Here is a 14,422-nt window from a genome sequence, read left to right as displayed (position 1 = left end):
CCCACCACACCAGCTTCTCCTCATCCCTCCAAGTATCCTAGCAGCTTCGCTGCAGGGTGTTGGCCCTGGGTTGGCAGTATCAGCGGGTTTTGTCCACGGGACAGAGGATGATGACAACTCGCTCTGAGATGAGCTCTGGTACTCCTGACGGTTTGACAAAATCTGACTCCTGCCTTCAGGCTAACATTGCACTTTCAGCCCGGTTGATCTCTGCATATGTGGGGCGAAATTCTCCGACCCCACGCAGGGTCGGAGAATCGGCTGGCAGCGGCGTTAATCCCGCTCCCGCAGGGTTTTTAATTCTCTGACCGGCCAAAAACTGGCGCTGTGCAAATCCCGCCGGCAGCCTCTGAAAACAGCTGGCGCCGGTGGGATTTCATTATATTTTTGTTTCCACAAATCTCCGGCCCGGATGGGCACAGTAGCTTTAAAACGGCGTCAACCATTGATGATGGTTGACGCCGTTCAGTGTCGGGGGGGGGTTGCGGCATCGGGGGGGGGGGGGGGGGGGGGGGGGTTGCGGCATCGGGGGGGGGGGGTTTGCGGCATCGGGGGGGGGTTGCGGCATGGGGGGGTTGCGGCATCAGGGGGGGGGGTTGCGGCATGGGGGGGTTTGGGGGCAGCGGTGTGCAGAGAGGGGGGGCGACGGATGCCCGGGGCCAACGCACCGTCGCCCCCCCCCTCTGTACGCCGCTGCCCCCTACCCCAACCACCCCCCTCACCACCCCTACCTCCCTCCAATGCCCCTACCCCCCTCACCACCCCTACCCCCCTCCCCACCACCCCTACCCCTCTCCCCACCACCCCTACCCCCCTCCAACGCCGCCCCCCCATCTCTCGCAACGCCGCAACCCCCCACCCTCAACGCTGCAACCCCCCCTCATCGCCACAACCCCCCCTCATCGCCACAACCCCCCCTCTCAACGCCGGCTGTCCTTCCTGAATCCTGCATAAAAATCAATAAGTGAGATCCAGATATCTCGAGCGGGAATAAGTATCCAGGGGGATTTTAGCTGCCTTCCTGCCCAGTTTCACAGTGCTTAGAACATAGAACATAGAACAGAACAGGCCCTTCGGCCCTCGATGTTGTGCCGAGCAATGATCACCCTACCCAAACCCACGTATCCACCCTATACCCGTAACCCAACAACCCCCCCCATAACCTTACTTTTTAGGACACTACGGGCAATTTAGCATGGCCAATCCACCTAAACCACACATCTTTGGACTGTGGGAGGAAACCGGAGCACCCGGAGGAAACCCACGCACACACGGGGAGGACGTGCAGACTCCGCACAGACAGTGACCCAGCCGGGAATCGAACCTGGGACTCTGGAGCTGTAAAGCATTTATGCTAACCACCATGCTACCGTGCTGCCCTCCTTCAGTTTACAGTTTCCGTAAAGGGAGGGGAAATTTTAATCTTCTTGCATCCTCATCTCATCTTTCTGGGAACCACTAGTGAGAACGATATCAAAATGGAAAACTTACCTTTCTCTTTCCAAAAACTCTCATTTTGCTATTGGTCTTGAAGTAAATTTCCTGCCAGAACCAGAGCCTCATTACTCGATGCAAATCTGGATGCTATGATTTAGGACCACAGTGCAATTTTGGTTAGCAAATGCTCAGGCTATGTGCACTATAACATCGAGGAGTGTGGCTAAACTAGTGTCTCTCAAAGTAACCACTGGAGGCCACTGGAAAATGTCTGCTAAATATCGGTTCTCTCTGCATCTACACAATTCTGCTTCCATCATTTGTTTGCAAATTGCCAGCTTGGTTCTGCAGATAAGTTGCCAGATTTTTCACCATCTGCAACAGTGTTGGAAATGCCCGGGCAGCTTCCCTGTCAGATTTAAGTAAATCCCCACCATCAAAATGGTTTGGGTGTCATATTGCTGACATCAAGTAGGTGCACTGATCATTGCAACCCTGCATTTGAAATTACCTGCAGGATGTATCCATCTTGGATACTCGGGGTTTACTGTGACTGATGATGGTTCAATATAATAGCTTCAGCTGTGCTCAAGTGTTCAATCTTTTATATCACTGGTGCAAATAAAGCAAAGCCATTGAGCCATGCAGAGTCTTCACTGAAGCAAACTGCTCCTATACATCCCTTGTTTATTCTGGCCAATTTGTTCATGACTTAAATTGTCAGCACTGGTATAGCCATTTCTACTTAAGAGACCACTTATGGGACTTGGCCTATTGAAATAATACCATAGTCTGAATTGTGAGGAGCTTAAGCTCTTGGCCAAGCTCCCACCGCTGTCCAGGAACTGTACTGTACTTCAGCATACAAAATATCTCGTTTGTCCCTTACTCTGAAAGTATCAATTGCATTCCTGTCTCATTCTTTCCTCCGTGTCCAACCCACTCCCTCCTCCTCTTTCGTTTTCACTTATTTCCCATAAAATCCCAGGCCGAGGTGCTCACTTATTAATTTTCCACTTTGTTTCTACATTCCTGTCTGATGAGGTGTTAATTTTAAATGGTTAACCTCACTATCTGGTTTCACCATACATGTGCTGTGGATTATGAATTGGACTGGGCCGGATTTTCTTTTTGGAAAGATCCTTTTGAGACTAATGCTTGTGGTTCAGGCTACGATATTGATAATTATTTTACCCTCGGCCTCTTTGGAAGAATATTAATGAATGTCACATTGTTAAAATCCTCAGGAGTGTCAAGGGTCCCCTAAATCTGGAGACGCTGCTGTTTCCCATTTTAGCTTTCAATAGCTATATTGTGTCACCGTTAATTTTGAATGGTCCACCATTAGCTCTTTTTGATCAATGGAGCAACTGAAGTGTAAATGGCATTCAACACTTGAAAATGAAAATGAGCTATCGAACAAATACTGAGCAGAGACTAATTTAAAGGCAAAGCAACCAGCCAAGTCTTTGTGCCGCTTTGCTTATTTGCACAAACACAGAGCAAGCAAGACAAAATAAAAGACTTGCATTTATTTAATATCTGTGAAATGTCTCAAAGCATTTTACATAAAATGCCCAGATGTCCTTCGACACAGGGAATGTCAGGGGCATGTATGAAGGGATTAAAAAGGTAACAGGTAAATCAGCAAATAAAACAGCTCCATGGAAAATAAAGGCAGGGAAGGTCATCGCCAATTGCAATAAAGAGAGAGATGGGCGGAGCATTACTTTAAGTTGTATTCTAAAGGCAATACTGTCACCAAGGAAGTTTTCTAGACACCATAGAAAGCCTGCCTGTCATGGCTGAGCTGGATATTGAACCTATAGTGGGAGAGTTTAACATACCCACTGACTCGCTTGCTGTGGGGAAAGCTCCAGGTGCTGATGTTATATCACCTGAATTAATCAAGCAGAGGGAACTGAGGAAATGGTGGCATAGTGGTAATGGCCCAGTGATTATGAGACTTGTAATTAGAAGCCCAGGATAATGCTCCAGGGATAGGGGTTCAAATCCCACCACAGTAGCTGGTGAAATTTAAATCCAATTAATAAATCTAGATTTTAAATTTAGGGCTGGATTCTCTGGTCGCCGACTCCGAAATCGCATTCGGCGACCCACCGTAGATCTGAGTGATGCTCCACCCCCCCCCAGAGCGGCGCACTCGGAGAGTATGCTGCGTCACGTATCGACAGTCTCAGGATATTGCCTGAGGCCCGTCCCCGAGATGCTCTGCCCCTGACCAGCTGGGTTACCGACGGCGTGGATCGTGTGTAGTCTTACCCGTCGGGAACTCAGCATGGTGGCTGTGGACTCAGTCTCGTGCCGCTAGAGTCGGGAGAGGGCCAATCCGCAGGCAGTGGGGGACATTATTCAGCCTGGGGGCACTGTGGGGGGTGGTCCGGGACACGCAAGCTGGCTGAAGGGGGGGGGGACTATTTCGCGGGCTGGGTCCGTGAGCGGCCTCCGCTATGTAGCACGTGTGCATGTATGGCCACGGACCTGGCAATTCTCAGCGGTGTATCAGCAGCTAGAGCCGGGTGCTCTATGCTGCCGTCCTGCTTGCCCCCAGCAAAACGGGGAATCGGTGGCCATTTTGCGCCAGTGTTTCTGTTCCTACACCAGAGTGGGGACATAGCCCCAGAATCGGAGAATACTGCCCTTAGTCTCAGTGATGGTGACCATGTCAGCTATCATCAATTGTTGTAAAATTGTTTACTAATGTGGTTACCTCAGAGCGCCAGGGACCCGGTTTCGATTCTGACCTCGGGTAACTGTCTGTGTGGAGTTTGCACTTTTTCCCCATGTCTGTGTGGGTTTCCTCCGGGTGCTCCGGTTTCCTCCCACAGTCCAAAGATGTGCAGGTTAGGTGAATTGGCCATGCTAAATTATCCCTTAGTGTCCAATGGTTAGGTGAGTTTACAGGGTTACGGGGATAGGGTGGGGAGTGGGCTGGGGTTGGGGTGCTCTTTCTGAGGGTTGGTGCAGACTCGATGGGCTGAATGGCCCCCCTCTGCACTGTTGGGATTCTATGATGTTGATATCCTTTTGCGATGACAATCTGCCTTCCTTAACTGTTCTGGCCTACATGTGACTCCAGACTCACAGTAATGTGTTTGACTATTAATTGGCCTCGTACGAAGCTCAGTTTAAGGGCAATTAGGGATGGGCAAGAAATGCTGGCCTTGCCAGCTATGCCCACAACTAATGAAAGAATAATTATTTTAGAAAAGCACTCCTGCAGCATTTGTGTGATTTTTTTCTGTCTCTACTGGAAGGAGGGAGCAGTACTCAGGACACAAAGATTGTGATCCTGTACAAGAATAAGGCGACCAGTGTGATTGCAAAAACTATCCCCCACCCTATCCCTGTAACCCTGCAATAACTATCAAGGCATCTCCCTGCTGGAATTGTGGAAACAGTATTTGTCCATGTTGCCCTTGTCAGATTGTAGATCTTGGCTGAACCCATCTATCCCAGATCCCTGCGTGGTTTCAGAGCTGGAAAATCTACAATTGATATGTTCTTCTTAGTCTGGCAGCTGCAAGAGAAATGCCGTAGAAAAGGAGATCACTATATATGGCATTCATTGATCTCACAAGGCATTCGACCATGTGAGCAGTGGTGGTCCATTAAAGCTGCTGGAGAAAATTGGCTGACCACTGGTCATTGCATTATGATCTCCTCTTACGTTGATAAAATAGGAGCAGGAGTAGGCCATTTGGCCCTTTGAGACTACTCCTCCATTTGATATGATCATGGCAAATCATCAATCTCAATGCCATATTCTTGCCAACATGATGGGTGAAGTCAGGTATGCTTATCTAAACACTTTGAGATCTGTTGTGGGGTCAAATAGGGTTGCATTCCGACACTGACACACTTTAGAATTTTTGTTTCCTTTGCTGCTGCCATATGCCTTCAGATCATCTGTAGAGGGTGTCTACATCGTGCCAGAACTGACAGAAAGCTGTTCTGCTTTGTTCACCTGAGATCCAAGACAAATGTCCATCGAGTCCTGATTAGAGAGGAGACTGTGCACTGACGATGCCACACTAACAATCCATACTGTGAAACATCTTCAGTGGCAAATGGACAGACTCACATCTGCAAAGAATTTGGTTTGGCCATCAACATCAGGAAGACCCATGTCACGGTTGCCATTTGAGAATGAGTCATCCAGACTCGAAACCTTAGCTCCGTTCTGTCTCCACAGATGCTGTCAGACCTTTTGAGATTGTCCAGAATTTTCTGTTTTTCTTTCAGATTCCAGCATCCGCAGTAATTGGCTTTTGTCACGGTTATGATGTTGCCGCACCACCATCCATCAACATTGACAATGTGACACTGGAGATTGTTGAAAGCTTCACATTTCTAGGCTCCACAATCACTAGAAGAATAATAGAATTGCTAAGGTGCAGGAGTCCATTTAGCCCGTAATGTCTTCACCAACTCGCTGAATGAGTAATTCACTTAGTATCATTGCCCCGTCTTCTCCCCAGAACCCAGAAATCTGTCACTTAGAACATAGAACATACAGTGCAGAAGAAGGCCATTTGCCCATCAGTTTGCACTGACCCATTTAATCCCTCACTTCCACCCTATCCCCGTACCCCAATAACCCCTCCTAACCTTTTTGGGCACTAAGGGTAATTTAGCATGGCCAATCCAACTAACCTGCTCGTCTTTGGACTGTGGGAGGAAACCGGAGCACCCAGAGGAAACCCACGCAGACATGGGGACTCCGCACAGACAGTGACCCAACGTGGAATCGAAGCTGGGACCCTGGCGCTGTGAAGCCACTGTGCTAATCACTGTGCTACCGGATGCTGAAATCTAAGCTGAGTAAGAGAATGTGGAACAAGAGTGACTTGAGTGAGAACGGCGAACTGTGAATCAACCTACTCTACATTTTCAGCACACTCCGTTACAGTGGTGAGATCTAGACAACATATACCAGGAAGGAGAAAAGGCTAAAAACCAGTTTTCCCATTCGCTATACCTGACTTCTCGACACCTCTTGACAGGACAAGGTCACCAGTTAGAGGTCCTGGAGTGTGCTAATTCCATCAGTAAGCTCTCATTGCTAAGCCAATGACGCCAGTGGTGGCTCGGCCATGTTAATCAGATGGATGAGAGTCAGACATCCCAAAGACCTTCGATACACTGAATTGGCCACTGGGGCACAACCTTATGGGTGTCCATCACAAGAATACCTGCAAGCCGAATATGAAGAGGGTGGATATTGACAATGACAACTGGAAAACAGTCACTGATGGCTAAAACCGCTGGAGGCTGACTGAAAGAGTATTGGGAGAGGCGAGCAGAAATGGAAAGCACAGCTGGCTGAGGAGAGGGCCAAGAGCAAACAGAAGCCAGCGAGATGTCCACCTTCTCAGTCCCCTGTCTGCCTCTGCAGCAAATGTAGCAGAGACTGCCATGCCAGAGTTAGAATCCTGAGTCACACCAAGCGATGCTGAACATAGAACTGATAACTATGGCTCAAACTCATCTTACAAGATGAAATGCTGCCACCACTATTTAGTGAGTAATATCTCAACATACTTTACGTAAAATATATTACTTTAAAACACAGTGATCATTGTTATGTAACAACTGGCTTGCTCAGAGTATGATCCCACAAGAAAATAGATTAATCTGCTTTATAATGGTGTTGATTGAAAGGGACTAGTTGTCCAGGAAAACACACTACTCTTCTTCAAGTTTAAGGCAAAAATCAATAATAGAGACAAGGGTTACTGGGTGATTCAGTGGGTAAATACAACAGATAGAATGATACGAAGCCCAAGAGAACAGGCTTGTTCCCTGGTTTTGTGATTCGTCAGTCAAACTGAGCTGGGGTAGAAGTAGCAGCATCATAATGGGCCAGAAATCCACTTCAGATCAAGAACCATGGCCCCTTCTGGTAATTCACATGTGTGGACAGCAAGTGAGGATGGGCTCAGGCTCAGCAGTGATGCACCCAACAGCCTTTCAATACTTGTTGTGAATAGCCAATTGAATGACACACTCCATATAGTAGATCCCTTGGTCATTATAAATCATTAACAACAGGAGGGGAAGTAAAATACTGAGGAAAAAATTACAAAGCCACATGAATATCAGCTCATGTAGGGACAAAACATTGACACGCTGTTTAATGTAGTTAAACATAGTTCCTCTGACATTTGCTTCGCGGATTACCATGTGTTTCTGTTCAGGCTCGACATAAATTCTCAGCTTAAACATGCAACAAACGAAGGTAAAATTACAGCTATAACATTATTGAACTAATTTTATTCTGCGTGAGAAACATTATACCCTTGTGCATTTGACCAGATACTGGGCTTCCTTCTCCTGCAATTAACAAATTCCAGATGTTTGATCCGTTCCACATGTGGAAGGGTGAAGTAAGTGAAATTAAAGTGCCTAAATTAAAATGGCACTTAACATTATGACCAAATATTGATTTTGTCAAGGGGAGAGCTAACTGACTCACCCAGGGTTCCATAACTCGGTGATTACCTCTGTACGTCTCTGTTGAAAGGAGATGTAACTGAGGGCTGGCATTTCCTGTCACAATTATATCCAGCGGTTCACAGCAAGATCTGCGACAGCAATTGCTTAATTTTGAAATACATTTTATTTATATCGGTGCATGTTCCAAGTACTTTGCTGTAATGTTTGAATCAATCTGTGAAAATTACAGAAAGCTTTGAGTAAGGAAACATTTATTTTTGTTTTTAGATCACACGCAAGGTTTTCCATCCCAATACTTTGGGAACAGGGAGCGGGGTGGAGGGGTGCACAGTTCAACTGGAGTGGGGGCTCAACCATTCTGTTCCATCCCCATTGTGGCCAAATTAAATTTTAAATTGTGGCCAGCAAGGAGATTTGCTTGAAGCCATGGCCATTTTGGTCAGGAAGTGTGTTATGCTAATAAGGGCTGGCTGTTTAAATCGGCTAACCTCTATTCTATCACTTCCGGATGCTCCCTCGGCTGCCCTTCTACACACTGGGAAAAATCAACCCCATATTTCCATCAAAGGCTGCAAGTTCTACAGTTATTTTTACATTGATACGCTGTGACTGCAGATACACAACATTGCAATGTGATATTTCACCTCAATGCTTATAAAACAGATCAGACTGGCTCACATATTAACCTGTTAAGTACGGCTATTCACAGGACTGCTCGAGTTGACAACAATACCGTTCAGGTCTAGGTCAACTGTTGAAAGCTTGGAAGTTCAAATTGGTTAGACCCCCAAAATCGGGTGTGGGGATTGTGATGCAGTGTTATCCCAGACTCATTCAAAATGTCACAGGCAGCATGCAAACATTGCGCCCATTCAAATGATTGCAGCATCCAGCCGTGCACTAACCACCCTACTGAATGACTGATTGTCTCAGCATGGGTTCCAGCTTCCTAGTTAGCACTACTTAAATGCAGCCTGCACTACTTAAAGCTGGACTGCTCCTCTTGAAGGGGAGGGGAGCTAAAACTGTTTGACGAAGAGTGGAAGACCAGGAGGAGGCAACAGAAATGGCACAACAGGCCACAGAGTGTGCGGCAAGGACACAAAGGAAGACGGGCGCTAAGGCAGTGATCAGCAACCCATGGTTCGGCAGCCACATCCGGCCCATCTGGGTTCTGAGTGCAGCCCACAAGACATTTTGTTGACTGTTAACCATACGCAGGATTGCCACATTCCGCTGATATCTGTCCCCATAGTTTTTTCCTGCCGGTATGACTGAAGTGATACACACATAAAGCAAGAGCATGTGAAATGAACAGCGGGATTCTCTGTTGGCGGGATCTTCTAGTCCGCTGCAGTGCACCCACACCCTTGGCTTTCCCGATGGCGTGAGGTGGCCACAATGGGAAACACTATTGGCCGGCTACGGAAACGGTGAATCCCATCGCCGGCGTGGTACGGCTGGGATCGGAGAATCTCAAAGAGTCAATATTTCTGTTTTTACCATTTGAATTTGATGATAGTTCTATTGATATATAAATGATTAAGCATTTTCTATAACTTGTTATGAATAGTCAGCACGTATTAAATGTATTTAACCTTGTTCATGGGGTTATGGTTAATGAACAAGCCTGATTTCAAACTTGCAGCCCACTGAGTTATAGGAGGGCCATTCATGTGGCCCACTCACCAACCTAGGTTGCCATCACTGCGCTAAGGGAACGCACAGGGGTGACTAGTTGATTTCAGAATGGAATATTGGTTGGTTTCTTGGATAAAGTTGGTTTGCAGTCGTTGTGGTTTTTATTTCAGAATTTTGGTGAAGAGGCTGCTGTGATGTTCAGAGTTGAGATGCCTGCCGGTTCTGAAATTGGGATTTCAGGTTATGCTCGGGGGAAGGATGCTCAGTCGGGTGGTAAATGAGGTGATCAAGGACAGCCCAGCCAGAAAGGGAGTGTTTTGGCTGCCTCCTCTCTTCATCCTGCTCTTCTTCGTCTTCCTGCTCCTCAGATACTCAACCTGTAGCTATTTGCGTTTTAGTACTGTTTATTTCACCACAACTCTACAAACCAACTCATTGGGAGGGATTCTCTGTTTGGGACTCCAAGTACTGACGCTGGTGCTGAATCATAGAATGACAGAATTTACAATGCAGAAGGAGGCAATTTTGCCCATCGAGTCTGCACCGGCCCTTACAAAGAGCACCCTACTCAAGCCCACATCTCTACCCTATCCCTGTAACCCAGTAACCCCCACTTAATCATTTTGTTTGGTCACTATGGGCAATTTAGCATGGCCAATCATAGAACATAGAACAGTACAGCACAGAACAGGCCCTTCGGCCCTCGATGTTGTGCCGAGCAATGATCACCCTACTTAAACCCACGTAACCTGTATACCCGTAACCCAACAATCTCCCCATTAACCTTACACTACGGGCAATTTAGCATGGCCAATCCACCTAACCCGCACATCTTTGGACTGTGGGAGGAAACCGGAGCTCCCGGAGGAAACCTACGCACACACGGGGAGGACGTGCAGACTCCACACAGACAGTGACCCAGCCGGGAATCGAACCTGGGACCCTGGAGCTGTGAAGCATTGATGCTAACCACCATGCTACCGTGAGGCCCCCGGAGGAAACCCACGCAGACACAGGGAGAACGTGCAGACTCCGCACAGTGACCCAAGACGGGAATCGAACCAGGGACACGAGCTGTGAAGCACTATGCTAACCACTGTGCTACCGTGCTGCCCTAATGACGGTTGTTCTACATCCACAATAGTGGCGCCAGTCCCGGAGCAATTCAGGATATGCTAATGGGCCTACACCAGTGCCACGTGGAACTAGTGCAATTCCAACTGATGGCAGCATCAGATTCACTGCAGTCGAGATTGGAACTGGAGAGCCTGACAAGTTGGGGCTGCATACAAGCACTCCACTCCTCACACACTCTCATTCCAGCCAAGAAGAAGCCACTCCCAGAACGCGGCCCAGTTGAGATTCGTAAATGCAGAGCTGGAGATAATTCTGGATGCCATGGAGAAGAGATGGGACACCCTGATCGCTGAGGTGGGAAGGCAGCTGCCATCCATGGATGCCAACGAGGCCTGGGCGCAGTGGCAGAGGCCGCGAGCACCATGGGCCCCACCGCCAGGACCGGCAGTAGTGCAGGAAGAAGCTGCACAACCTCCTCAGGGCTACCAGAGTGCCTCTGGAACCAATCGCGGTCCCACATTCTCACACTCCCCTGCCTACCCCCCACCCACCCAAGCTGCCCCTACCAAGCGGACTAGTAGGCAGCGTAGATGATGCTTGGTAATCCCCTCGGCCAGCCAGGGTGAGTCACCACCACCAACGGGGCTGGAGGCGATACCGACCATGCGTGCCATGTAAGCCAACACAGCACGGGTCGCATCTGGAGTGGAGGCCTTAGGTATGAAGGTTTCGGCCATGAGTCAAGATGTCCAAGGACTGGAGCACTCTGTGTGGGTGCTGGCCGAGGCATTGGACAGGGCGGCCATGTCACAGATAGCCATGTACCAGAGCAATGTGGACATTGCAGCAGTGCCGTAGAGCTTGGCCCAGTCACAACAGGCCATGTTAGCGGGTTTGGAGGAGATCGTCCAGCGACACAACTGGCAGCCCACCGTTCAGCCTGTGGTAACTTGTCTTACCTCCTCTCTCGCCCTTATCGCCAAGGCGCCAGATCTTGAATTTTAAATACCACAAGTGAACCGCGCTATCGTCACTTCCGCCTGACAGAGGCAGAGCATTGTGGGAGGCCAGAGAATAGGCCGGTTAATGACATGCTAACAGTTGTTACTGTCCAATGATATGCTAACAGTTGTTACTGTCCAATTTGCATGCCCACGCTGACTTGCAGTGGGGACCTTATTCACGCCGCTTTCAAGGTGCTGGAGTATGGCGTTTCATTGCGTATCCGGCGCCGACTTCAATTTTCGGCTGACACGTCATTCTCTGCCCAATCACAATTCGTGATTTCAGTGTTGTAGGATGGAGGATCCCATCCATTATATTCATTCTTATTAAATGTATTTTTATGGTCATTTATTGACTAGGGGAGTGTAACTTGCTGTTCAATTCCTTTATCCGTTCACCCAAATTTAGTCTATCACATTGCTGCACATTTATGTTTTAGTACACATCACTACTTCTAGATTCCTTTCAGCTCTCGTTTGTTTTGAGTCTGGATTTGTACATCATTTTGACATAAAAGCTCTGTCCACCTACTATTTTAGCACCAAAACAAGGATAGCGACATACTTTATAACACTGACAAGCTCATCCATAACCACTCTTTTATCTTTCAATCATTTGGGGTCTTTATTCAGTCTTGCAACATTGCGTCCATCACACAATGCTCCTCTGTTCAGATTCCCGACATAAACTGCCCACATAAAAGTCCCTGGAACCGGAGGGGTAATTCAACTTCAAAATAATAAATTTGTTCAAAAATTAAATTTAAACATGTGGTGTAAATGAAATCCGACGTGGCCAACAGAAAGAAATTATAAATTGCATTCCTCATGAGACTAACCATGCACTAACCACATTGCTCATGAGTTAGCCAGTCAGCCTCTCTTATAAACCCATTTATCCTGCTTCACTGGCTAAATACATACAGCAGATGTAAAACATTTTCTCTCGCTTTACTTGTATTTTTCTCCTGGATTTTTGTGTTCTTTGGGGCTTTTTTAATTCACTCACAGGATGTGGGCATGACTGGCAAAAATGATCCCTGATGGAAGGAATGGTTGAGGACTTAAGCTTTGTACTCGATGGAGTTTAGAAGGATGAAGGAGGATCTTATTTGCAGAATACTGAGAGGCCCAGATAGAATGAACTTGGAGAGGATGTTTCCACTGGCAGGAGAAACTACAACCGGAGACACAGCCTCAGACTGAAGGGACGATCATTTAAAACAGAGATGTGGAGGAATTTCTTCAGCCAGAGGGTGGTGAATCTGTGAAACTCATTGCCGCAGAAGGCTGTGGAGGCTAAGTCACTGAATGTGTTTAATAATAATAGCTTATTGTCACAAGTAGGCTTCAATTAAGTTACTGTTGCCACATTCCAGCGCCTGTTCGGGGAGGCCGGTACGGGAATTGAACCCGTGCTGCTACCTTGTTCTGCATTACAAGCCAGCTGTTTAGCCCACTGTGCTAAACCAGCCCCTGATGTTTAAGACAGAGATAGCTAGGTTCTTGATTAATAAGGGGATCAGGAGTTAAGGGAGAAGGCAGGAGAATGAGGATGACGAACATATCAATCATGATTGAATGGCAGAGCAGACTTGATGCATCGAATGGCCTAACTCTGCTCCTATATCTTATCGTCTTATGTTCTTATGCATATTTCTGCTGCAAAATGAAAAGGAGTTGTAGATGATCGGCTATCTAGGGGCTATGTGGACTTCACAGTCTGAAACCGAAGATGGGAGCCAACATAGAAAAGCAGCGGCCATGCAGCAGGGTTATTCATTGGAAGCACGGTGTACCCCAACTGCAGGGAGGGCGAAGGACTGTGTGCTTCAAAAGAAAAATGCGCAGAGTGATATGCAGGGCTGTCCTACAATTGATGTCCCTGGCCATGGTGGGCTTTATACTGTTCTGCAGAGGGTCTCGCGTTGCTCACAGGAGGTAAGCTACACAATACAGGGGATGGGTGGATGTGAAACTGGCATGGGGTAGGGGAAGGGAAGCCCCTGTGAGTAATTGTCCACCTGTTTTTCAGATGGGATCAGTACAGGTCCACATGTGGCAAGGGCATCTTGTGGGTGATGGACAAGGGGTGGGCAATGGGGGTGGAGGCGGTGGGAAACCGTAAAACCTTCCATCACCTTGAGTGCCACAGGATGGCGCATGCGGAGGCCAAGCGTAAACAATGGAAAGAGAACACAGAATCCAGAGCATCCAACCTCATTAAACAGCACTTGCCAAACCTTTGGCAAAGTTTGTGGATGCAGGATCAGACTATTCAGCCCCTGCAGAACCCACCTCCCCAGAGTAGAAGCAAGTCATCCTCAATGCTGAGAGACTGTCCAAGAAGAAAGATATGGTCATTGCCTGATACTTTGGTGGTGTGAAGGTTACTTGTCACTTACCAACTCACGCCTGAATGCTGTCCAGTCTTGCTGCATTTGGGCATGGACTGCTTCATTATCTGAGGAGGTGCAAATAGAATTGAACACTGTGTGATCGTACCCATTGCTGACCTTATGATGGAGGGAAGATCATTGATGAAGCAGTTGAAGATGATTGGGCCTTGGACACCACCTTGGTGAACTCCTGCAGCAAAGTGTTGAGATGACTGCCTTCCAATAACCACAACCATCTTCCTTTGTTTAGATATGACTCCAACCAGTGGAGAGATTCCCCCGTTTTCCATTGAATTGAAAAATGAAATGAAATGAAATGAAAAGAAAAATGAAAATGAAATGAAGTGAAATGAAATGAAAATGAAAATGAATTAAACTTTACTC

The sequence above is a fragment of the Scyliorhinus canicula genome, chromosome 3, assembly GCF_902713615.1.
Source record: "Scyliorhinus canicula chromosome 3, sScyCan1.1, whole genome shotgun sequence".
NCBI lineage: Eukaryota > Metazoa > Chordata > Chondrichthyes > Carcharhiniformes > Scyliorhinidae > Scyliorhinus > Scyliorhinus canicula.
Note: the sequence above shows the minus strand (reverse complement) of the source record.